The sequence below is a fragment of the Chiloscyllium plagiosum genome, unplaced genomic scaffold, assembly GCF_037043375.1.
Source record: "Chiloscyllium plagiosum isolate Xiang-an unplaced genomic scaffold, Cpla_swu_hap1 HiC_scaffold_38, whole genome shotgun sequence".
Lineage (NCBI taxonomy): Eukaryota > Metazoa > Chordata > Chondrichthyes > Orectolobiformes > Hemiscylliidae > Chiloscyllium > Chiloscyllium plagiosum.
The window spans coordinates 88,772,424-88,797,744 of record NW_028270176.1 but is presented as its reverse complement, the minus strand read 5'-3'; positions in this window follow the sequence as shown (position 1 = coordinate 88,797,744).

Sequence of the window (25,321 nt, the reverse complement as noted above, 5' to 3'; positions counted from 1 at the left end):
ACTGAGGGTGTGCTGCACTGTCAGAGGGTCAGTACTGAGGGAGTACTGCCATGTCAGAGGGTCAGTACTGAGGGAGTGCCGCACTGTCAGAGGGTCAGTACTGAGGGAGTGCTGCACTGTTAGAGGATCAGTACTGAGGGAGTGCTGCAGTGTTAGAGGGTCAGTACTGAGGGAGAGCTGCACTGTGAGAGGGTCAGTACTGAGGGAGTACTGCACTGTCAGAGGGTCAGTACTGAGGGAGTGCTGCACTGTCAGAGGGTCAGTACTGTGGGAGTGCTGCACTGTCAGATGGTCAGTACTGAGGGAGAGCTGCACTGTCAGATGGTCAGTGCTGAGGGAGTGCTGCACTGTCAGAGGGTCAGTGCTGAGGGAGTGCTGCACTGTCAGAGGGTCAGTACTGAGGGAGTGCTGCACTGTCAGAGGGTCAGTGCTGAGGGAGTGCTGCTCTGTCAGAGAGTCAGTACTGAGGGAGAGCTGCACTGTCAGAGGGTCGTTACTGAGGGAGTGCTGCACTGTCAGAGGGTCAGTACCGAGCGGGTGCTGCACTGTCAGAGGGTCAGTACTGAGGGAGTTCTGCACTGTCAGAGGGTCAGTACTGAGGGAGTGCCGCACTGTCAGAGGGTCAGTACTGAGGGAGTGCTGCACTGTCATAGGATCAGTACTGAGGGAGTACTGCACTGTCAGAGGGTCAGTACTGAGGGAATGCCGCACTGTCAGAGGGTCAGTACTGAGTGAGTACTGCACTGTAAGAGGGTCAGTACTGAGGGAGTACTGCACTGTCAGAGGGTCAGTACTGAGGGAATGCTGCACGGTCAGAGTGTCAGTACTGAGGGAATGCTGCACTGTCAGATGGTCAGTACTGAGGGAGTGCTGCACTGTCAGAGGGTCAGTACTGAGGGTGTGCTGCACTGTCAGAGGGTCAGTACTGAGGGAGTACTGCACTGTCAGAGGGTCAGTACTGAGGGAGTGCCGCACTGTCAGAGGGTCAGTACTGAGGGAGTGCTGCACTGTTAGAGGATCAGTACTGAGGGAGTGCTGCAGTGTCAGAGGGTCAGAACTGAGGGAGAGCTGCACTGTGAGAGGGTCAGTACTGAGGGAGTACTGCACTGTCAGAGGGTCAGTACTGAGGGAGTGCTGCACTGTCAGAGGGTCAGTAAAGAGGGAATGCTGCACTGCCAGAGTGTCAGTAGTGAGGGAGTGCTGCACTGTCAGAGGGTCAGTACTGAGGGAGTGCTGCACTGTCAGAGTGTCTGTACTGAGGGAATGCTGCACTGTCAGAGGGTCAGTACTGAGGGAGTGCTGCACTGTCAGAGGGTCAGTACTGAGGGAATGCTGCACTGTCAGAGGGTCAGGACTGAGGGAGTTCTGCACTGTCAGAGGGTCAGTACTGAGGAAGTGCTGCCCTGTCAGAGTGTCAGTACTGAGGGAGTCCTGCACTGTCAGAGGGTTAGTACAGAGAGAGTGCAGCACTGACAGAGGGTCAGTACTGAGGGAGTGCTGCACTGTCAGAGGGTCAGAGTGGAGGGAGTGCAGCATTGTCAGAGGGTCAGTGTGGAGGTAGTGCTGCATTGTCAGAGTGTCAGTGTGGAGGGAGTGCAGCATTGTCAGAGGGTCAGTGTGGAGGGAGTGAAGCATTGTCAGAGGGTCAGTGTGGAGGGAGTGCAGCATTGTCAGACGGTCAGTGTGGAGGGAGTGCAGCATTGTCAGAGGGTCAGTGTGGAGGGAGTGCAGCATTGTCAGAGGGTCAGTGTGGAGGGAGTGCAGCATTGTCAGAGGGTCAGTATGGAGGTAGTGCTGCATTGTCAGAGGGTCAGTATGGAGGGAGTGCAGCATTGTCGGAAGGTCAGTGTGGAGGGAGTGCAGCATTGTCAGAGGATCAGTGTGGAGGTAGTGCTGCATTGTCAGAGTATCAGTGTGGAGGGAGTGCTGCATTGTCAGAGGGTCAGTGTGGAGGGAGTGCAGTATTGTCAGAGGATTAGTATAGAGAGTGTGCTGCACTGTCAGATGGTCAGTACTGAGGGAGTGCTGCACTGTGAGAGGGTCAGTACTGAGAGAGTGCAGCACTGACAGCGGGTCAGTACTGACGGAGTGCTGCACTGTCAGAATGTCAGTACTGAGGGAGAGTTGCACTGTCAGAGGGTCAGTACTGAGGGACTGCTGAACTGTCAGAAGTTCAGTACTGAGGGAGAGCTGCACTGTCAGAGGGTCAGTACTGAGGGAGTGCTGCACTGTCAGAGGGTCAGTACTGAGGGAAGGCTGCACTGTCAGTATGTCAGAACTGAGGGAGTGCTGCACTGTCAGAGGGTCAGTACTGAGGGAAGGCTGCACTGTCAGTATGTCAGTACTGAGGGAGTGCTGCACTGTCAGAGGGTCAGTACTGATAGAGTGCTGCACTGTCCGATGGTCAGTACTGTGGGAGTGCTGCACTGTTGGAGGATCAGTAATGAGAGAGTGCTGCACTGACGGAGGGTCAGTACTGAGGGAGTGCTGTACTGTCAGATGGTCAGTACTGAGGGAATGCTGCACTGTCAGAGGGTCAGTACTGAGGGAGTGCTGCACTGTCATAGGGTCAGTACTGAGGGAGTGCTGCACTGTCCGAGGGTCAGTACTGAGGGAGTGCAGCACAGTTAGAGGTTCAGTACTGAGGGAGTGCTGAACTGTGAGAGGGTCAGTACTGAGGGTGTGCTGCACTGCCAGAGGGTCAGTACTGAGGGAGAGCTGTACTGTCAGTGGGTCAGTACTGAGGGAGAGCTGCGCAGTCAGATGGTTCCACTGAGGGAGAGCTGCACTGTCAGAGTGTCAGTCCTGAGGGAGAGCTGCACTGTCAGAGGGTCAGTACTGAGGGAGTGCTGCACTGTCAGAGGGTCATTACTGAGGGAGTGCTGCACTGTCAGAGGGTCAGTACTGAGGGAGTGCTGCACTGTCAGAATGTCAGTACTGAGGGAGTGCTGCACTGTCAGAGGGTCAGTACTGAGAGAGTGCTGCACTGACGGAGGGTCAGTACTGAGGGAGTGCTGCACTGTCAGAGTGTCAGTACTGGGGGGTGCTGAACTGTCAGATGGTCAGAACTGAGGAAGAACTGCACTGTCAGACGGTCAGTACTGAGAGAGTGCTGCACTGTCAGAGGGTCAGTCCTGAGGGAGTGCTGCACTGTCAGAAGGTCAGTACTGAGGGAGTGCTGCACTGTCAGAGGGTCAGTATTGAGGGAGTGCTGCACTGTCAGAGGGTCAGTACTGAGGGATAGCTGCACTGTCCAAGGGTCTGTACTGAGGGAGTGCAGCACTGTCAGAGGGTCAGTACTGAGGGAGTGCTGCACTGTCAGATGGTCAGTACTGAGGGAGTGCTGCACTGTCAGAGGGTCAGTGCTGAGGGAGTGCTGCACTGTCAAGGGTCAGTACTGAGGGATTGCTGCACTGCCGGAGGGTTAGTACAGAGAGAGTGCTGCACTGTCAGAGGGTCAGTACTGAGGGAGTGCTGCACTGTCAGAGGGTCAGTACTGAGGGAGTGCTGCACTGTCAAGTGTCAGTACTGAGGGAGTGCTGCACTGCCAGAGGGTCAGTACTGAGGGATTGCTGCACTGTCAGAGGGTCAGTGCTGAGGGAGTGCTGCACTGTCAGAGGGTCAATACTGAGGGAGTGCTGCACTGTCAGAGGGTCAGTACTGAGGGAGTGCTGCTCTGTCAGAGGGTCAGTACTGAGGGAGTGCTGCACTGTGAGAGGGTCAGTACTGAGGGAGAGCTGCACTGTCAGAGGGTCAGTACTGAGGGAGTGCTGCACTGTCAGAGGGTCAGTAAAGAGGGAATGCCGCACTGCCAGAGTGTCAGTAGTGAGGGAGTGCTGCACTGTCAGAGGGTCAGTACTGAGGGAGTGCTGCACTGTCAGAGTGTCAGTACTGAGGGAATGCTGCACTGTCAGAGGGTCAGTACTGAGGGAGTGCTGCACTATCAGAGGGTCAGTACTGAGGGAATGCTGCACTGTCAGAGGGTCAGTACTGAGGGAGTGCTGCACTGTCAGAGTGTCAGTACTGAGGGAATGCTGCACTGTCAGAGGGTCAGTACTGAGGGAGTGCTGCACTGTCAGAGGGTCAGGACTGAGGGAGTTCTGCACTGTCAGAGGGTCAGTACTGAGGAAGTGCTGCCCTGTCAGAGTGTCAGTGCTGAGGGAGTGCTGCACTGTCAGAGGGTTAGTACAGAGAGAGTGCAGCACTGACAGAGGGTCAGTACTGAGGGAGTGCTGCACTGTGAGAGGGTCAGTACTGAGAGAGTGCAGCACTGACAGCGGGTCAGTACTGACGGAGTGCTGCACTGTCAGAATGTCAGTACTGAGGGAGAGTTGCACTGTCAGAGGGTCAGTACTGAGGGACTGCTGAACTGTCAGAAGTTCAGTACTGAGGGAGAGCTGCACTGTCAGAGGGTCAGTACTGAGGGAGTGCTGCACTGTCAGAGGGTAGGTACTGAGGGAAGGCTGCACTGTCCGAGGGTCAGTACTGAGGGAGTGCAGCACAATTAGAGGTTCAGTACTGAGGGAGTGCTGAACTGTGAGAGGGTCAGTACTGAGGGTGTGCTGCACTGCCAGAGGGTCAGTACTGAGGGAGAGCTGTACTGTCAGTGGGTCAGTACTGAGGGAGAGCTGCGCAGTCAGATGGTTCCACTGAGGGAGAGCTGCACTGTCAGAGTGTCAGTCCTGAGGGAGAGCTGCACTGTCAGAGGGTCAGTACTGAGGGAGTGCTGCACTGTCAGAGGGTCATTACTGAGGGAGTGCTGCACTGTCAGAGGGTCAGTACTGAGGGAAGGCTGCACTGTCAGAATGTCAGTACTGAGGGAGTGCTGCACTGTCAGAGGGTCAGTACTGAGAGAGTGCTGCACTGACGGAGGGTCAGTACTGAGGGAGTGCTGCACTGTCAGAGTGTCAGTACTGGGGGGTGCTGAACTGTCAGATGGTCAGAACTGAGGAAGAACTGCACTGTCAGACGGTCAGTACTGAGAGAGTGCTGCACTGTCAGAGGGTCAGTCCTGAGGGAGTGCTGCACTGTCAGAAGGTCAGTACTGAGGGAGTGCTGCACTGTCAGAGGGTCAGTATTGAGGGAGTGCTGCACTGTCAGAGGGTCAGTACTGAGGGATAGCTGCACTGTCCAAGGGTCTGTACTGAGGGAGTGCAGCACTGTCAGAGGGTCAGTACTGAGGGAGTGCTGCACTGTCAGAGGGTCAGTGCTGAGGGAGTGCTGCACTGTCAAGGGTCAGTACTGAGGGATTGCTGCACTGCCGGAGGGTTAGTACAGAGAGAGTGCTGCACTGTCAGAGGGTCAGTACTGAGGGAGTGCTGCACTGTCAGAGGGTCAGTACTGAGGGAGTGCTGCACTGTCAAGGGTCAGTACTGAGGGAGTGCTGCACTGCCAGAGGGTCAGTACTGAGGGATTGCTGCACTGTCAGAGGGTCAGTGCTGAGGGAGTGCTGCACTGTCAGAGGGTCAATACTGAGGGAGTGCTGCACTGTCAGAGGGTCAGTACCGAGGGAGTGCTGCACTGTCAGAGGGTCAGTACTGAGGGAGTGCTGCACTGTGAGAGGGTCAGTACCGAGGGAGAGCTGCACTGTCAGAGGGTCAGTACTGAGGGAGTGCTGCACTGTCAGAGGGTCAGTAAAGAGGGAATGCCGCACTGCCAGAGTGTCAGTAGTGAGGGAGTGCTGCACTGTCAGAGGGTCAGTACTGAGGGAGTGCTGCACTGTCAGAGTGTCAGTACTGAGGGAATGCTGCACTGTCAGAGGGTCAGTACTGAGGGAGTGCTGCACTGTCAGAGGGTCAGTACTGAGGGAATGCTGCACTGTCAGAGGGTCAGTACTGAGGGAGTGCTGCACTGTCAGAGGGTCAGGACTGAGGGAGTTCTGCACTGTCAGAGGGTCAGTACTGAGGAAGTGCTGCCCTGTCAGAGTGTCAGTACTGAGGGAGTGCTGCACTGTCAGAGGGTTAGTACAGAGAGAGTGCAGCACTGACAGAGGGTCAGTACTGAGGGAGTGCTGCACTGTCAGAGGGTCAGAGTGGAGGGAGTGCAGCATTGTCAGAGGGTCAGTGTGGAGGTAGTGCTGCATTGTCAGAGGGTCAGTGTGGAAGGAGTGCAGCATTGTCAGATGGTCAGTGTGGAGGGAGTGAAGCATTGTCAGAGGGTCAGTGTGGAGGGAGTGCAGCATTGTCAGACGGTCAGTGTGGAGGGAGTGCAGCATTGTCAGAGGGTCAGTGTGGAGGGAGTGCAGCATTGTCAGAGGGTCAGTGTGGAGGGAGTGCAGCATTGTCAGAGGGTCAGTATGGAGGTAGTGCTGCATTGTCAGAGGGTCAGTATGGAGGGAGTGCAGCATTGTCAGAAGGTCAGTGTGGAGGGAGTGCAGCATTGTCAGAGGATCAGTGTGGAGGGAGTGCTGCATTGTCAGAGTATCAGTGTGGAGGGAGTGCTGCATTGTCAGAGGGTCAGTGTGGAGGGAGTGCAGTATTGTCAGAGGATCAGTATACAGAGTGTGCTGCACTGTCAGATGGTCAGTACTGAGGGAGTGCTGCACTGTGAGAGGGTCAGTACTGAGAGAGTGCAGCACTGACAGCGGGTCAGTACTGACGGAGTGCTGCACTGTCAGAATGTCAGTACTGAGGGAGAGTTGCACTGTCAGAGGGTCAGTACTGAGGGACTGCTGAACAGTCAGAAGTTCAGTACTGAGGGAGAGCTGCACTGTCAGAGGGTCAGTACTGAGGGAGTGCTGCACTGTCAGAGGGTAGGTACTGAGGGAAGGCTGCACTGTCAGTATGTCAGAACTGAGGGAGTGCTGCACTGTCAGAGGGTCAGTACTGAGGGAAGGCTGCACTGTCAGTATGTCAGTACTGAGGGAGTGCTGCACTGTCAAAGGGTCAGTACTGATAGAGTGCTGCACTGTCCGATGGTCAGTACTGTGGGAGTGCTGCACTGTTGGAGGGTCAGTAATGAGAGAGTGCTGCACTGACGGAGGGTCAGTACTGAGGGAGTGCTGTACTGTCAGATGGTCAGTACTGACGGAATGCTGCACTGTCAGAGGGTCAGTACTGAGGGTGTGCTGCACTGTCATAGTGTCAGTACTGAGGGAGTGCTGCACTGTCCGAGGGTCAGTACTGAGGGAGTGCAGCACAGTTAGAGGTTCAGTACTGAGGGAGTGCTGCACTGTGAGAGGGTCAGTACTGAGGGAGTGCTGCACTGCCAGAGGGTCAGTACTGAGGGAGAGCAGTACTGTCAGTGGGTCAGTGCTGAGGGAGTGCTGCACTGTCAGAGGGTCAGTAAAGAGGGAATGCCGCACTGCCAGAGTGTCAGTAGTGAGGGAGTGCTGCACTGTCAGAGGGTCAGTACTGAGGGAGTGCTGCACTGTCAGAGGGTCAGTACTGAGGGAGTGCTGCACTGTCAAGGGTCAGTACTGAGGGAGTGCTGCACTGCCAGAGGGTCAGTACTGAGGGATTGCTGCACTGTCAGAGGGTCAGTGCTGAGGGAGTGCTGCACTGTCAGAGGGTCAATACTGAGGGAGTGCTGCACTGTCAGAGGGTCAGTACCGAGGGAGTGCTGCACTGTCAGAGGGTCAGTACTGAGGGAGTGCTGCACTGTGAGAGGGTCAGTACCGAGGGAGAGCTGCACTGTCAGAGGGTCAGTACTGAGGGAGTGCTGCACTGTCAGAGGGTCAGTAAAGAGGGAATGCCGCACTGCCAGAGTGTCAGTAGTGAGGGAGTGCTGCACTGTCAGAGGGTCAGTACTGAGGGAGTGCTGCACTGTCAGAGTGTCAGTACTGAGGGAATGCTGCACTGTCAGAGGGTCAGTACTGAGGGAGTGCTGCACTGTCAGAGGGTCAGTACTGAGGGAATGCTGCACTGTCAGAGGGTCAGTACTGAGGGAGTGCTGCACTGTCAGAGGGTCAGGACTGAGGGAGTTCTGCACTGTCAGAGGGTCAGTACTGAGGAAGTGCTGCCCTGTCAGAGTGTCAGTACTGAGGGAGTGCTGCACTGTCAGAGGGTTAGTACAGTGAGAGTGCAGCACTGACAGAGGGTCAGTACTGAGGGAGTGCTGCACTGTCAGAGGGTCAGAGTGGAGGGAGTGCAGCATTGTCAGAGGGTCAGTGTGGAGGTAGTGCTGCATTGTCAGAGGGTCAGTGTGGAAGGAGTGCAGCATTGTCAGATGGTCAGTGTGGAGGGAGTGAAGCATTGTCAGAGGGTCAGTGTGGAGGGAGTGCAGCATTGTCAGACGGTCAGTGTGGAGGGAGTGCAGCATTGTCAGAGGGTCAGTGTGGAGGGAGTGCAGCATTGTCAGAGGGTCAGTGTGGAGGGAGTGCAGCATTGTCAGAGGGTCAGTATGGAGGTAGTGCTGCATTGTCAGAGGGTCAGTATGGAGGGAGTGCAGCATTGTCAGAAGGTCAGTGTGGAGGGAGTGCAGCATTGTCAGAGGATCAGTGTGGAGGGAGTGCTGCATTGTCAGAGTATCAGTGTGGAGGGAGTGCTGCATTGTCAGAGGGTCAGTGTGGAGGGAGTGCAGTATTGTCAGAGGATTAGTATACAGAGTGTGCTGCACTGTCAGATGGTCAGTACTGAGGGAGTGCTGCACTGTGAGAGGGTCAGTACTGAGAGAGTGCAGCACTGACAGCGGGTCAGTACTGACGGAGTGCTGCACTGTCAGAATGTCAGTACTGAGGGAGAGTTGCACTGTCAGAGGGTCAGTACTGAGGGACTGCTGAACAGTCAGAAGTTCAGTACTGAGGGAGAGCTGCACTGTCAGAGGGTCAGTACTGAGGGAGTGCTGCACTGTCAGAGGGTAGGTACTGAGGGAAGGCTGCACTGTCAGTATGTCAGAACTGAGGGAGTGCTGCACTGTCAGAGGGTCAGTACTGAGGGAAGGCTGCACTGTCAGTATGTCAGTACTGAGGGAGTGCTGCACTGTCAGAGGGTCAGTACTGATAGAGTGCTGCACTGTCCGATGGTCAGTACTGTGGGAGTGCTGCACTGTTGGAGGGTCAGTAATGAGAGAGTGCTGCACTGACGGAGGGTCAGTACTGAGGGAGTGCTGTACTGTCAGATGGTCAGTACTGACGGAATGCTGCACTGTCAGAGGGTCAGTACTGAGGGTGTGCTGCACTGTCATAGTGTCAGTACTGAGGGAGTGCTGCACTGTCCGAGGGTCAGTACTGAGGGAGTGCAGCACAGTTAGAGGTTCAGTACTGAGGGAGTGCTGCACTGTGAGAGGGTCAGTACTGAGGGAGTGCTGCACTGCCAGAGGGTCAGTACTGAGGGAGAGCAGTACTGTCAGTGGGTCAGTGCTGAGGGAGAGCTGCGCAGTCAGATGGTCAGCACTGAGGGAGAGCTGCACTGTCAGAGTGTCAGACCTGAGGGAGAGCTGCACTGTCAGAGGGTCAGTACTCAGGGAGTGCTGCACTGTCAGAGGGTCATTACTGAGGGAGTGCTGCACTGTCAGAGGGTCTGTACTGAGGGAAGGCTGCACTGTCAGAATGTCAGTACAGAGGGAGTGCTGCACTGTCAGAGGGTCAGTACTGAGAGAGTGCTACACTGACGGAGGGTCAGTACTGAGGGAGTGCTGCACTGTCAGAGTGTCAGTACTGAGGGAGTGCTGCACTGTCAGATGGTCAGAACTGAGGAAGAACTGCACTGTCAGACGGTCAGTACTGAGAGAGTGCTGCACTGTCAGATGGTCAGTCCTGAGGGAGTGCTGCACTGTCAGAAGGTCAGTACTGAGGGAGTGCTGCACTGTCAGAGGGTCAGTATTGAGGGAGTGCTGCACTGTCAGAGGGTCAGTACTGAGGGAGAGCTGCACTGTCCAAGGGTCTGTACTGAGGGAGTGCAGCACTGTCAGAGGGTCAGTACTGAGGGAGTGCTGCACTGTCAGATGGTCAGTACTGAGGGAGTGCTGCACTGTCAGAGGTTCAGTGCTGAGGGAGTGCTGCACTGTCAAGGGTCAGTACTGAGGGATTACTGCACTGCCGGAGGGTTAGTACAGAGAGAGTGCTCCACTGTCAGAGGGTCAGTACTGAGGGAGTGCTGCACTGTCAGAGGGTCAGTACTGAGGGAGTGCTGCACTGTCAAGGGTCAGTACTGAGGGAGTGCTGCACTGCCAGAGGGTCAGTACTGAGGGATTGCTGCACTGTCAGAGGGTCAGTGCTGAGGGAGTGCTGCAGTGTCAGAGGGTCAATACTGAGGGAGTGCTGCACTGTCAGAGGGTCAGTCCTGAGGGAGTGCTGCACTGTCAGAGGGTCAGTACTGAGGGAGTGCTGCACTGCCAGAGGGTCAGTACTGAGGGAGGGCTGCACTGTCAGAGGGTCAGTACTGAGGGAGTGCTGCAATGTCAGAGGGTCAGTACTGAGGGAGAGCTGCACTGTCAGAGGGTCAGTGCTGAGGGAGTGCTGCACTGTCAGAGGGTCAGTACTGAGGGAGTGCTGCACGTTCTGAGGGTCAGTGCTGAGGGAGAGCTGCACTGTCAGAGGCTCAGTACTGAGGGAGAGCTGCACTGTCAGAGGGTCAGTACCCAGCGGGTGCTGCAATGTCAGATGGTCAGCACTGAGGGAGTGCTGCACTGTCAGAGGGTCAGTGCTGAGGGAGAGCTGTACTGTCAGAGGATCAGTACTGAGGTAGTGCTGCACTGTCAGAGGGTCAGTACTGAGGGAGTGCTGCACTCTCAGAGGGTCAGTACTGAGGGAATGCTGCACTGCAAGAGGGTCAGTACTGAGGGATAGCTGCACTGTCAGAGGGTCAGTACTGAGGGAGAGCTGCACTGTCAGATGGTCAGTCCTGAGGGAGTGCCGCACTGCCAGAGGGTCAGTACTGAGGGAGTGCTGCACTGTCAGAGGGTCAGTACTGAGGGAGCGCTGCAGTGTCAGAGGGTCAGTACTGAGGGAGTGCTGCACTGTCAGAGGGTCAGTACTGAGGGAGTGCTGCACTGCCAGAGGGTCAGTACTGAGGAGGTGCTGCACTGTCAGAGGTTCAGTACTGAGGGAGTGCTGCACTGTCAGGTGGTCAGTGCTGTGGGAGAGCTGCACTGTCAGAGGGTCAGTGCTGAGGGAGTGCTGCACTGTCAGAGGGTCAGTGCTGAGGGAGTGCTGCACTGTCAGAGGGTCAGTACTGAGGGAGTGCTGCACTGTCAGAGGGTCAGTGCTGTGGGAGTGCTGCACTGTCAGAGGGTCAGTACTGAGGGAGTGCTGCACTGTCAGAGGGTCAGTACTGAGGGCGTGCTGCACTGTCAGAGGGTCATTACTGAGGGAGTGCTGCACTGTCAGAGGGTCAGTACTGAGGGAAGGCTGCACTGTCAGAATGTCAGTACTGAGGGAGTGCTGCACTGTCAGACGGTCAGTACTGAGAGAGTGCTGCACTGACGGAGGGTCAGTACTGAGGGAGTGCTGCACTGTCAGAGTGTCAGTACTGAAGGAGTGCTGCACTGTCAGATGGTCAGAACTGAGGAAGAACTGCACTGTCAGAGGGTCAGTACTGAGAGAGTGCTGCACTGTCAGAGGGTCAGTACTGAGGGAGTGCTGCACTGTCAGAAGGTCTGTACTGAGGGAGAGCTGCACTGTCAGAGGGTCAGTACTGAGGAGGTGCTGCACTGTCAGAGGGTCAGTGCTGTGGGAGTGCTGCACTGTCAGAGGGTCAGTACTGAGGGAGTGCCGCACTGTCAGAGGGTCAGTACTGAGGGAGTGCTGCACTGACAATGCAGCACTCCCTCCACACTGATACTCTGACAATGCTGCACTCCCTCCACACTGACCCTCTGACAATGCTGCACTCCCTCCACACTGACCCTCTGACAATGCTGCACTCTCTCTATCCTAATCCTCTGACAATGCTGCACTCCCTCCACACTGAACCTCTGACAATGCTTCACTCCCTCCACACTGACCCTCTGACAATGCTGCACTGAGGGAGTGCTGCACTGTCAGAGGGTCAGTACTGAGGGAGGGCTGCACTGTCAGCGGGTCAGTACTGAGGGAGTGCTGCAATGTCAGAGGGTCAGTACTGAGGGAGAGTTGCACTGTCAGAGGGTCAGTGCTGAGGGAGTGCTGCACTGTCAGAGGGTCAGTACTGAGGGAGTGCTGCACGTTCTGAGGGTCAGTGCTGAGGGAGAGCTGCACTGTCAGAGGCTCAGTACTGAGGGAGAGCTGCACTGTCAGAGGGTCAGTACCCAGCGGGTGCTGCAATGTCAGATGGTCAGCACTGAGGGAGTGCTGCACTGTCAGAGGGTCAGTGCTGAGGGAGAGCTGTACTGTCAGAGGGTCAGTACTGAGGTAGTGCTGCACTGTCAGAGGGTCAGTACTGAGGGAGTGCTGCACTCTCAGAGGGTCAGTACTGAGGGAATGCTGCACTGCAAGAGGGTCAGTACTGAGGGAGAGCTGCACTGTCAGAGGGTCAGTACTGAGGGAGAGCTGCACTGTCAGATGGTCAGTCCTGAGGGAGTGCCGCACTGCCAGAGGGTCAGTACTGAGGGAGTGCTGCACTGTCAGAGGGTCAGTACTGAGGGAGTGCTGCACTGCCAGAGGGTCAGTACTGAGGAGGTGCTGCACTGTCAGAGGTTCAGTACTGAGGGAGTGCTGCACTGTCAGGTGGTCAGTGCTGTGGGAGAGCTGCACTGTCAGAGGGTCAGTGCTGAGGGAGTGCTGCACTGTCAGAGGGTCAGTGCTGAGGGAGTGCTGCACTGTCAGAGGGTCAGTACTGAGGGAGTGCTGCACTGTCAGAGGGTCAGTGCTGTGGGAGTGCTGCACTGTCAGAGGGTCAGTACTGAGGGAGTGCTGCACTGTCAGAGGGTCAGTACTGAGCGGGTGCTGCACTGTCAGAGGGTCATTACTGAGGGAGTGCTGCACTGTCAGAGGGTCAGTACTGAGGGAAGGCTGCACTGTCAGAATGTCAGTACTGAGGGAGTGCTGCACTGTCAGAGGGTCAGTACTGAGAGAGTGCTGCACTGACGGAGGGTCAGTACTGAGGGAGTGCTGCACTGTCAGAGTGTCAGTACTGAAGGAGTGCTGCACTGTCAGATGGTCAGAACTGAGGAAGAACTGCACTGTCAGACGGTCAGTACTGAGAGAGTGCTGCACTGTCAGAGGGTCAGTACTGAGGGAGTGCTGCACTGTCAGAGTGTCAGTACTGAGGGAGAGCTGCACTGTCAGAGGGTCAGTACTGAGGGAGTGCTGCACTGTCAGAGGGTCTGTGCTGTGGGAGTGCTGCACTGTCAGAGGGTCAGTACTGAGGGAGTGCTGCACTGTCAGAGGGTCAGTACTGAGGGAGTGCTGCACTGTCAGAGGGTCAGTACCGAGCGGGTGCTGCACTGTCAGAGGGTCAGTACTGAGGGAGTTCTGCACTGTTAGAGGATCAGTACTGAGGGAGTGCTGCACTCTCAGAGGGTCAGTGCTGAGGGAATGCTGCACTGTCAGCGGGTCAGTACTGAGGGAGTGCTGCACTGTCAGAGGGTCAGTACTGAGGGAGTTCTGCACTGTTAGAGGATCAGTACTGAGGGAGAGCTGCTCTGTCAGAGGGTCGTTACTGAGGGCGTGCTGCACTGTCAGAGGGTCAGTACCGAGCGGGTGCTGCACTGTCAGAGGGTCAGTACTGAGGGAGTGCTGCACTGTTCGAGGATCAGTACTGAGGGAGTGCTGCACTGTCAGAGGGTCAGTACTGAGGGAGAGCTGCACTGTCAGAGTGTCAGTACTGAGGGAGAGCTGCAGTGCCAGAGGGTCTGTACTGAGGGAGTGCTGCACTGTCAGAAGGTCAGTACTGAGGGAGTGCTGCACTGTCAGAGCGTCAGTACTGAGGGAGTGCTGTCGGAGGGTCAGTATAGGGCCACCTCCACTCTGCCAGAGAGTCAGTCCTGAGGGAGCGCATCACTATCAGAGGATCAGTGTGGAGGGAGTGCAGCATTGTCAGAGGGTCAGTGTGGAGGGAGTGCAGCATTGTCAGAGGATTAGTATAGAGAGAGTGCAGCATTGTCAGAGGGTCAGTGTGGAGGGAGTGCAGCATTGTCAGAGGGTCAGTGTGCAGGGAGTGCAGCATTGTCAGAGGATTAGTATGGAGAGAGTGCAGCATTGTCAGAGGGTCAGTGTGGAGGGAGGGCTGCATTGTCAGAGGGTCAGTGTGGAGGGAGTGCACCATTGTCAGAGGATTAGTATCGAGAGAGTGCAGCATTGTCAGAGGGTCAGTGTGGAGGGAGTGCAGCATTGTCAGAGGATTAGTATAGAGAGAGTGCAGCATTGTCAGAGGGTCAGTGTGGAGGGAGTGCAGCATTGTCAGAGGGTCAGTGTGGAGGGAGTGCAGCATTGTCAGAGGGTCAGTGTGGAGGGAGTGCAGCATTGTCAGAGGGTCAGTGTGGAGGGAGTGCAGCATTGTCAGAGGGTCAGTGTGGAGGGAGTGCAGCATTGTCAGAGGGTCAGTGTGGAGGGAGTGCTGCATTGTCAGAGTATCAGTGTGGAGGGAGTGCAGCATTGTCAGAGGATTAGTATAGAGAGAGTGCTGCACTGTCAGATGGTCAGTACTGAGGGAGTGCTGCACTGTGAGAGGGTCAGTACTGAGAGAGTGCAGCTCTGACAGAGGGTCAGTACTGACGGAGTGCTGCACTGTCAGAGTGTCAGTACTGAGGGAGAGCTGCACTGTCAGAGGGTCAGTACTGAGGGAGTGCTGCACTGTCAGAAATTCAGTACTGAGGGAGAGCTGCACTGTCAGAGGGTCAGTATGGAGGTAGTGCTGCAATGTCAGAGGGTCAGTACTGAGAGAGTGCTGCACTGTCAGAAGGTCAGTGTGCAGGGAGTGCAGCATTGTCAGAGGATTAGTATAGAGAGAGTGCAGCATTGTCAGAGGGTCAGTGTGGAGGGAGTGAAGCATTGTCAGAGGGTCAGTGTGGAGGGAGTGCAGCATTGTCAGAGGATTAGTATAGAGAGAGTGCAGCATTGTCAGAGGGTCAGTGTGGAGGGAGTGCAGCATTGTCAGAGGGTCAGTGTGGAGGGAGTGCAGCATTGTCAGAGTATCAGTGTGGAGGGAGTGCTGCATTGTCAGAGGGTCAGTGTGGAGGTAGTGCAGCATTGTCAGAGGGTCAGTATGGAGGAAGTGCTGCATTGTCAGGGGGTCAGTGTGGAGGGAGTACAGCATTGTCAGAGGATCAGTGTGGAGGGAGTGCAGCATTGTCAGAGGGTCAGTGTGGAGGGAGTGCAGCATTGTCAGAAGGTCAGTGTGGAGGGAGTGCAGCATTGTCAGAGGGTCAGTGTGGAGGGAGTGCAGCATTGTCAGAGGGTCAGTGTGGAGGGAGTGCTGCATTGTCAGAGTATCAGTGTGGAGGGAGTGCAGCATTGTCAGAGGATTAGTATAGAGAGAGTGCTGCACTGTCAGATGGTCAGTACTGAGGGAGTGCTGCACTGTGAGAGGGTCAGTACTGAGAGAGTGCAGCTCTGGCAGAGGGTCAGTACTGACGGAGTGCTGCACTGTCAGAGTGTCAGTACTGAGGGAGAGCTGCACTGTCAGAGGGTCAGTACTGAGGGAGTGCTGCACTGTCAGAAATTCAGTACTGAGGGAGAGCTGCACTGTCAGAGGGTCAGTATGGAGGTAGTGCTACAATGTCAGAGGGTCAGTACTGAGAGTGCTGCACTGTCAGAGGGTCAGTGTGCAGGGAGTGCAGCATTGTCAGAGGATTAGTATAGAGAGAGTGCAGCATTGTCAGAGGGTCAGTGTGCAGGGAGTGCAGCATTGTCAGAGGATTAGTATAGAGAGAGTGCAGCATTGTCAGAGGGTCAGTGTGGAGGGAGTGAAGCATTGTCAGAGGGTCAGTGTGGAGGGAGTGCAGCATTGTCAGAGGATTAGTATAGAGAGAGTGCAGCATTGTCAGAGGGTCAGTGTGGAGGGAGTGCAGCATTGTCAGAGGGTCAGTGTGGAGGGAGTGCAGCATTGTCAGAGTATCAGTGTGGAGGGAGTGCTGCATTGTCAGAGGGTCAGTGTGGAGGTAGTGCAGCATTGTCAGAGGGTCAGTGTGGAGGTAGTGCTGCATTGTCAGAGGGTCAGTGTGGAGGGAGTACAGCATTGTCAGAGGATCAGTGTGGAGGGAGTGCAGCATTGTCAGAGGGTCAGTGTGGAGGGAGTGCTGCATTGTCAGAGGGTCAGTGTGGAGGGAGTGCAGCATTGTCAGAGGGTCAGTGTGGAGGGAGTGCCGCATTGTCAGAGGGTCAGTGTGGAGGTAGTGCTGCATTGTCAGAGGGTCAGTGTGGAGGGAGTACAGCATTGTCAGAGGATTAGTATATAGAGAGTGCAGCATTGTCAGAGGGTCAGTGTGGAGGGAGTGCAGCATTGTCAGAGGATTAGTATAGAGAGAGTGCAGCATTGTCAGAGGGTCAGTGTGGAGGTATTGCTGCATTGTGAGAGGGTCAGTGTGGAGGGAGTGCAGCATTGTCAGAGGGTCAGTGTGGAGGGAGTGCAGCATTGTCAGAGGGTCAGTGTGGTGGGAGTGCAGCATTGTCAGAGGGTCAGTGAGGAGGGAGTGCAGCATTGTCAGAGGGTCAGTGTGGAGGGAGTGCTGCATTGTCAGAGTATCAGTGTGGAGGGAGTGCAGCAATGTCAGAGGGTCAGTGTGGAGGGAGTGCAGCATTGTCAGAGGGTCAGTGTGGAGGGAGTGCAGCATTGTCATAGGGTCAGTGTGGAGGGAGTGCAGCATTGTCAGAGTATCAGTGTGGAGGGAGTGCTGCATTGTCAGAGGGTCAGTGTGGAGGGAGTGCAGCATTGTCAGAGGGTCAGTGTGGAGGGAGTGCAGCATTGTCAGAGGGTCAGTGTGGAGGGAGTGCAGCTTTGCCAGAGGGTCAGTGTGGACGGAGTGCTGCATTTTCAGAGGGACAGTGTGGAGGGAGTGCAGCATTGTCAGAGGGTCAGTATGGAGGTAGAGCTGCATTGTCAGAGGGTCAGTGTGGAGGGAGTGCAGCATTGTCAGAGGGTCAGTGTGGAGGTAGTGCTGCATTGTCAGAGGGTCAGTGTGGAGGGAGTGCAGCATTGTCAGAGGGTCAGTGTGGAGGTAGTGCTGCATTGTCAGAGGATCAGTGTGGAGCGAGTGCAGCATTGTCGGAGGATGAGTATAGAGAGAGTGCAGCATTGTCAGAGTATCAGTGTGGAGGGAGTGCAGCATTGTCAGAGGGTCAGTGTGCAGGGAATGCTGCATTGTCAGAACGTCAGGATGCAGGGTGTGCAGCATTGTCAGAGGGTCAGTGTGAAGAGAGTGCAGCTTTGTCAGAGGGTCAGAGTGGAGGGAGTCCAGCATTGTCAAAGGGTCAGTGTGGAGGTAGTGCTGCATTGTCAGAGGGTCAGTGTGGAGGGAGTACAGCATTGTCAGAGGGTCAGTGTGGAGGGAGTGCAGTATTGTCAGAGGATTAGTATAGAGAGAGTGCAGCATTGTCAGAGGGTCAGTGTGGAGGTAGTGCTGCATTGTCAGAGGGTCAGTGTAGAGGGATTGCAGCATTGTCAGAGGGTCAGTGTGGAGTGAATGCTGCATTGTCAGAGGGTCAGTGTGGAGGGAATGCTCCATTGTTAGAACGTCAGGATGGAGGGAGTGCAGCATTGTCAGAGGGTCAGTGTGGAGGTCGTGCTGCATTGTCAGAGGGTTAGTGTGGAGGGAGTACAGCATTGTCAGAGGGTCAGTGTGGAGGGAGTGCAGCATTGTCAGAGGGTCAGTGTGGAGGGAGTGCAGCATTGTCAGAGGGTCAGTGCTGTGGGAGTGCTGCACTGTCAGAGGGTCAGTACTGAGGGAGTGCTGCACCGTCAGATGGTCAGTACTGAGGGAGTGCTGCACTGTGAGAGGGTCAATACTGAGAGAGTGCAGCTCTGACAGAGGGTCAGTACTGACGGAGTGCTGCACTGTCAGACGGTCAGTACTGAGGGAGAGCTGCACAGTCAGACGGTCAGTACTGAGGGAGAGCTGCACTGTCAGAGGGTCAGTACTGAGGGAGTGCTGCACTGTCAGAGGGTCAGTACTGAGGGAAGGCTGCACTGTCAGAGGGTCAGTACTGAGGGAGTGCTGCACTGTCAGAGGGTCAGGAGTGAGAGTGCTGCACTGTCAGAGGGTCAGTACTGAGAGAGTGATGCACTGTCAGACGGTCAGTACTGAGGGAGTGCTGCACTGTCAGAGTGTCAGTACTGAGGGAGAGCTGCACTGTCAGAGGGTCAGTACTGAGGGAGTGCTGTACTGTCAGAGGGTCAGTACTGAGGGAATGTTGCACTGTCAGAGGGTCAGTACTGAGGGAGTGCTGCACTGTCAGAGGGTCAGTACTGAGGGATTGCTGCACACTCCGAGGGTCAGTACTGAGGGAGTGCTGCACTGTCAGAGGGTCAGTACTGAGGGAGTGCTGCACTGCCAGAGGGTCAGTACTGAGGGAGTGCTGCACTGTCAGAGGGTCAGTGCTGAGGGAGTGCTGCACTGTCAGAGGATCAGTACTGAGGGAGTGCTGCACTGTCAGAGGGTCAGTACTAAGGGAATGCTGCACTGTCAGAGGGTTAGTACAGAGAGAGTGCAGCACTGACAGACGGTTAGTACTGAGGGAGTGCTGCACTGTCAGAGGATCAGTACTGAGGGAGTGCTGCACTGTCAGAGGGTCAGTACTCAGAGAGTGCTGCACTGTCAGAGGGTTAGTACAGAGAGAGTGCTGCACTGTCAGAGGGTCAGTACTGAGGGAGTGCTGCACTGTCAGAGGGTCAGTACAGAGAGAGTGCTGCACTGTCAGAGGGTCAGTACTGAGGGAGTGCTGCACTGTCAGAGGGTCAGTACTGAGGGAGTGCTGCACTGTCAGAGGGTAAGTACTGAGGGAGTGCTGCACTGTCAGAGGGTTAGTACAGAGAGAGTGCAGCACTGACAGAGGGTTAGTACAGAGAGAATGCTACACTGTCAGATAGACAGTACTGAGGCACTGCTGGACGGTCAGACGTGCAGGACCGAGGCAGAGGGTCAGTACTGAGGGAGTGATACACTGTCAATTGGTCCGTACTGAGGGAGTGCTATACTGTCAATGAGTCAGTACTGAGGCAGTGCTGTACTGTCAGAGTGTCAGTTGTGATGGAGTGCTGTACTGTCAGAGGATTTGTCCTGAGATTGGGCCACACTGTCGGAGGGTCAGTATGGGGCCACCTCCACTCTGCCAGAGAGTCAGTCCTGAGGGAGCGCATCACAATCAGAGGATCAGTGTGGAGGCAGTGCAGCATTGTCAGAGGGTCAGTGTGGAGGGAGTGCAGCATTGTCAGAGGGTCAGTGTGGAGGGAGTGCAGCATTGTCAGAGGGTCAGTGTGGAGGGAGTGCAGCATTGTCAGAGGGTCAGTGTGCAGGGAGTGCAGCATTGTCAGAGTATTAGTATAGAGAGAGTGCAGCATTGTCAGAGGGTCAGTGTGGAGGGAGTGCAGCATTGTCAGAGGATTAGTATAGAGAGAGTGCAGCATTGTCAGAGGGTCAGTGTGGAGGGAGTGCAGCATTGTCAGAGGATTAGTATAGAGAGAGTGCAGCATTGTCAGAGGGTCAGTGTGGAGGGAGTGCAGCATTGTCAGAGAGTCAGTGTGCAGGGAGTGCAGCATTGTCAGAGGATTAGTATAGAGAGAGTGCAGCATTGTCAGAGGGTCAGTGTGGAGGGAGTGCAGCATTGTCAGAGGATTAGTATAGAGAGAGTGCAGCATTGTCAGAGGGTCAATGTGGAGGGAGTGCAGCATTGTCAGAGGATTAGTATAGAGAGAGTGCAGCATTGTCAGAGGGTCAGTGTGGAGGTAGTGCTGCATTGTCAGAGGGTCAGTGTGGAGGGAGTGCAGCATTGTCAGAAGGTCAGTGTGGAGGGAGTGCAGCATTGTGAGAGGGTCAGTGTGGAGTGAGTGCAGCATTGTCAGAGGGTCAGTGTGGAGGGAGTGCAGCATTGTCAGAGGGTCAGTGAGGAGGGAGTGCAGCATTATCAGAGGGTCAGTGTGGAGGGAGTGCAGCATTGTCAGAGGGTCAGTGTGGCGGGAGTGCAGCATTGTCAGAGGGTCTGTGTGGAGGGAGTGCAGCATTGTCAGAGGGTCAGTGTGGAGGGAGTGCAGCATTGTCAGAGTATCAGTGTGGAGGGAGTGCTGCATTGTCAGAGGGTCAGTGTGGAGGGAGTGCAGCATTGTCAGAGGGTCAGTACGGAGGGAGTGCAGCATTGTCAGAGGGTCAGTGTGGAGGTAGTGCTGCATTGTCAGAGGGTCAGTGTGGAGGGAGTGCAGCATTGTCAGAGGATTAGTATTGAGAGAGTGCAGCATTGTCACAGGGTCAGTGTGGAGGTAGTGCTGCATTGTCAGAGGGTCAGTGTGGAGGGATTGCAGCATTGTCAGAGGGTCAGTGTGGAGGGAGTGCAGCATTGTCAGAGGGTCAGTGTGGTGGTAGTGCTGCATTGTCAGAGGGTCAGTGTGGAGGGAGTGCAGCATTGTCAGAGGGTCAGTGTGGAGGTAGTGCAGCATTGTCAGAGGATCAGTGTGGAGGGAGTGCAGCATTGTCAGTGGGTCAGCGTGGTGGGAGTGCAGCATTGTCAGAGGGTCAGTGTGGAGGGAGTGAAGCATTGTCAGAGGGTCAGTGTGGAGGGAGTGCAGCATTGTCAGAGTTTCAGTGTGGAGGGAGTGAAGCATTGTCAGAGGGTCAGTGTGGAGGGAATGCTGCATTGTCAGAACGTCAGGATGGAGGGAGTGCAGCATTGTCAGAGGGTCAGTGTGGAGGGAGTGCAGCATTGTCAGAGGGTCAGTGTGGAGGGATTGCAGCATTGTCAGAGGGTCAGTGTGGAGGGAGTGCTGCATTGTCAGAGGGTCAGTGTGGAGGGAGTGCAGCATTGTCAGAGGGTCAGTGTGGAGGGAATGCAGCATTGTCAAAGGGTCAGTGTGCAGGGAGTGCAGCATTGTCAGAGGGTCAGTGTGAAGAGAGTGCAGCATTGTCAGAGGGTCAGTGTCGAGGGAGTGCAGCATTGTCAGAGGGTGAGTGTGAAGAGAGTGCAGCATTGTCAGAGGGTCAGTGTGGAGGGAATGCTGCATTGTCAGAACGTCAGGATGGAGGGAGTACAGCATTGTCAGAGGATCAGTGTGGAGCGAGTGCAGCATTGTCAGAGGGTCAGTGTGGAGGGAGTACAGCATTGTCAGATGATCAGTGTGGAGGGAGTGAAGCATTGTCAGAGTATCAGTGTGGAGGGAGTACAGCATTGTTAGAGGATCAGTGTGGATGGAGTGAAGGATTGTCAGAATATCAGTGTGGAGGGAGTGCAGCATTGTCAGAGGATCAGTGTGGAGGTAGTGAAGCATTGTCAGAGGGTCAGAGTGGAGGGAGTGCAGCATTGTCAGAGGATCAGTGTGGAGGGAGTGAAGCATTGTCAGAGGGTCAGTGTGGATGGAGTGCAGCATTGTCAGAGGATCAGTGTGGAGGGAGTGAAGCATTGTCAGAGGGTCAGTGTGGAGGGAGTGCAGCATTGTCAGAGGGTCAGTACGGAGGGAGTGCAGCATTGTCAGTGGGTCAGGGTGGAGGTAGTGCTGCATTGTCAGAGGGTCAGAGTGGAGGGAGTGCAGCATTGTCAGAGGATCATTGTGGAGGGAGTGCAGCATTGTCAGAGGGTCAGTGTGGAGGGAGTGCAGCATTGTCAGAGGGTCAGTGTGGAGGGAGTACAGCATTGTCAGAGTGTCAGTGTGGAGGTAGTGAAGCATTGTCAGAGGGTCAGAGTGGAGGGAGTGCAGCATTGTCAGAGGGTCAGTGTGGAGGGAGTGCAGCATTGTCAGAGGATCAGTGTGGAGGGAGTGCAGCATTGTCAGAGGATCAGTGTGGAGGGAGTGAAGCATTGTCAGAGGATTAGTATTGAGAGAGTGCAGCATTGTCAGAGGTTCAGTGTGGAGGTAGTGCAGCATTGTCAGAGGGTCAGTGTGGAGGGAATGCAGCATTGTCAGAGGTTCAGTGTGGAGGGAGTGCAGCATTGTCAGAGGGTCAGCGTGGAGGGAGTGCAGCATTGTCAGAGGGTCAGTGTGGAGGTAGTGCAGCATTGTCAGAGCGTCAGTGTGGAGGGAGTGAAGCATTGTCAGAGGGTCAGTGTGGAGGGAGTGCAGCATTGTCAGAGTTTCAGTGTGGAGGGAGTGAAGCATTGTCAGAGGTTCAGTGTGGAGGTACTGCTGCATTGTCAGAACGTCAGGATGGAGGGAGTGCAGCATTGTCAGAGGGTCAGTGTGGAGGGAGTGCAGCATTGTCAGAGGGTCAGTGTGGAGGGATTGCAGCATTGTCAGAGGGTCAGTGTGGAGGGAGTGCTGCATTGTCAGAGGGTCAGTGTGGAGGGAGTGCAGCATTGTCAGAGGGTCAGTGTGGAGTGAGTGCTGCATTGTCAGAGGGTCAGTGTGGAGGGAGTGCAGCATTGTCAGAGGGTCAGTGTGGAGGGAGTGCAGCATTGTCAGAGGGTCAGTGTGAAGAGAGTGCAGCATTGTCAGAGGGTCAGTGTGGAGGGAATGTTGCATTGTCAGAACGTCAGGATGGAGGGAGTACAGCATTGTCAGAGGATCAGTGTGGAGGGAGTGAAGCATTGTCAGAGTATCAGTGTGGAGGGAGTGCAACATTGTCAGAGGGTCAGTGTGGAGGGATTGCAGCATTGTCAGAGGGTCAGTGTGGAGGGAGTGCAGCATTGTCAGAGGGTCAGTGTGGAGGTAGTGCTGCATTGTCAGAGGGTCAGAGTGGAGGGAGTGCAGCATTGTCAGAGGGTCAGTGTGGAGGTAGTGAAGCATTGTCAGAGGGTCAGTGTGAGGGAGTGCAGCATTGTCAGAGGATCAGTGTGGAGGGAGTGAAGCATTGTCAAAGGGTCAGTGTGGAGGGAGTGCAGCATTGTCAGAGGATCAGTGTGGAGGGAGTGAAGCATTGTCAGAGTATCAGTGTGCAGGGAATGCTGCATTGTCAGAACGTCAGGATGGAGGGAGTGCAGCATTGTCAGAGGGTCAGTGTGCAGGTAGTGCTGCATTGTCAGAGGGTCAGTGTGGAGGGAGTGCTGCATTGTCAGAGGGTCAGTGTGGAGGGAGTGCTGCATTGTCAGAGGGTCAGTGTGGAGGGAGTGCTGCATTTTCAGAACGTCAGGATGGAGGGATTGCTGTGCAGGGAGAAGGTCAGTAATGATAAAGTGCGCACTCTCTGAGGGTCAGTACTAATGGATCACCATGCTGTCAGAGTGTCGCACTGTGAGAGGGTTACTACTGATGGAGCGCTGCACTGTGAAAGGGTTAGAACTGAGGGAGCAACGCACTCTGAGGGGATGAGTAGTGAGGGATCACCACGCTGTGAGGGGTCAGTACTGAGAGAGTTCCCTGCTATCTGTCGGACAGTCTGTACTGAGTGATTGCTGCATTGCCAGGGGGTCAGTACTGAGAGAGTGATGCACACTCAAAGGGTCATTACTGAGGGAGAGCTACACGGTCAGTGTGTTAGTTCTGCGGGAGTGTTGTTTCAGAGGGTCAGTACTGAGGGAGTGCTGCACTGTCAGAGGGTCAGTACTGAGGGAGTGCTGCACTGCCAGAGGGTCAGTACTGAGGGAGAGCTGTACTGTCAGAGGGTCAGTACTGAGGGAGAGCTGCACTGTCAGAGGGTCAGTACTGAGGGAGAGCTGTACTGTCAGAGGGACTGTACTGAGGGAGTGCTGCACTGTCAGAGGGTCAGTACTGAGGGAGTGCTGCACTGTCAGCGGGTCAGTACTGAGGGAGTGCTGCACAGTCAGAGGGTCAGTGCTGAGGGAGTGCTGCACTGTCAGCGGGTCAGTACTGAGGGAGTGCTGCACAGTCAGAGGGTCTGTACTGAGGGAGTGCTGCACTGCCAAAGGGTCAGTACTGAGGGAGTGCTGCACAGTCAGAGGGTCAGTGCTGAGGGAGTGCTGCACTGCCAAAAGGTCAGTACTGAGGGAGTGATGCACTGCCAAAGGGTCAGTGCTGAGGCATTGCTGGACTATCAGAAGTGCAGGAATGAGGCAGTGCCGCACTGTCTGATTGTCAGTACTGAGGGAGTTCTGCTCTGCCGGAGTGTTGGTACTGAGAAAATGCCACGTTAGCGGAGGGTCAGTACCGAGGGAGTGCTGCACTGTAAGAGCAGCTGTATTGAGGGAGTGCCACATTATCGGAGGGTCAGTACTGAGGGGATGCCACCCTGTATGAGTGTCAGTACTGAGGGAATGCTGCACTGTGGAAATGTCAGGACAAAGAGAGTGCTGCAGAGTTAGAGGGTCAGTACTGAGGGAAAGCTGTTGTGTCAGAGCGTCATTTCTGAGAGTGTGCTGCAGGGTCAAAGGAGCAGTGCTGAGGGAGAGCTGCATTGTCAGAGGGTCAGTACTGAGGGAGTGCTGCACTGTCAGAGGGTCAGTACTGAGGGAGCGCTGCACTGTCAGAGGGTCAGTACTGAGGGAGAGCTGCACTGTCAGAGGGTCAGTACTGAGGGAGCGCTGCACTGTCAGAGGATATAGAACATAGAACATAGAACAATACAGCACAGAACAGGCCCTTCGGCCCACGATGTTGTGCCGAACATTTGTCCTAGTTTAAGCACCCATCCATGTACCTATCCAATTGCCGCTTAAAGTTCACCAAAGATTCTGACTCTACCACTCCCACAGGCAGCGCATTCCATGCCCCCACCACTCTCTGGGTAAAGAACCCACCCCTGACATCTCCCCCATACCTTCCACCCTTCACCTCAAATTTATGTCCCCTTGTAACACTCTGTTGTACCTGGGGAAAAAGTTTCTGACTGTGTACTCTATCCATTCCTCTGATCATCTTATAAACCTCTATCAAGTCACCCCTCATCCTTCGCCGTTCCAACGAGAAAAGGCCTAGCACTCTCAACCTATCCTCGTACGACCTATTCTCCATTCCAGGCAACATCCTGGTAAATCTTCTCTGCACCCTCTCCAAAGCTTCCACATCTTTCCTAAAGTGAGGCGACCAGAACTGCACACAGTACTCCAAATGTGGCCTAACCAAAGTCCTGTACAGCTGTAACATCACTTCACGACTCTTGAATTCAATCCCTCTGCTAATGAACACTAATACACCATAGCCCTTCTTACAAGCTCTATCCACCTGAGTGGCAACTTTCAAAGATCTATGAACATAGACCCCAAGATCCCTCTGTTCCTCCACCTTACTAAGAACCCTACCGTTAACCCTGTATTCCGCATTCTTATTTGTCTTTCCAAAATGGACAACCTCACACTTGGCAGGGTAGAACTCCATCTGCCACTCCTCAGCCCAGCTCTGCATCATATCCAAGTCCCTTTGCAGCCGACAGGGCTGAGGTTTATTCCTCAGCTTCCGTGTGCTCATCCCAAATGAATCCCACTGCCCCACACTCA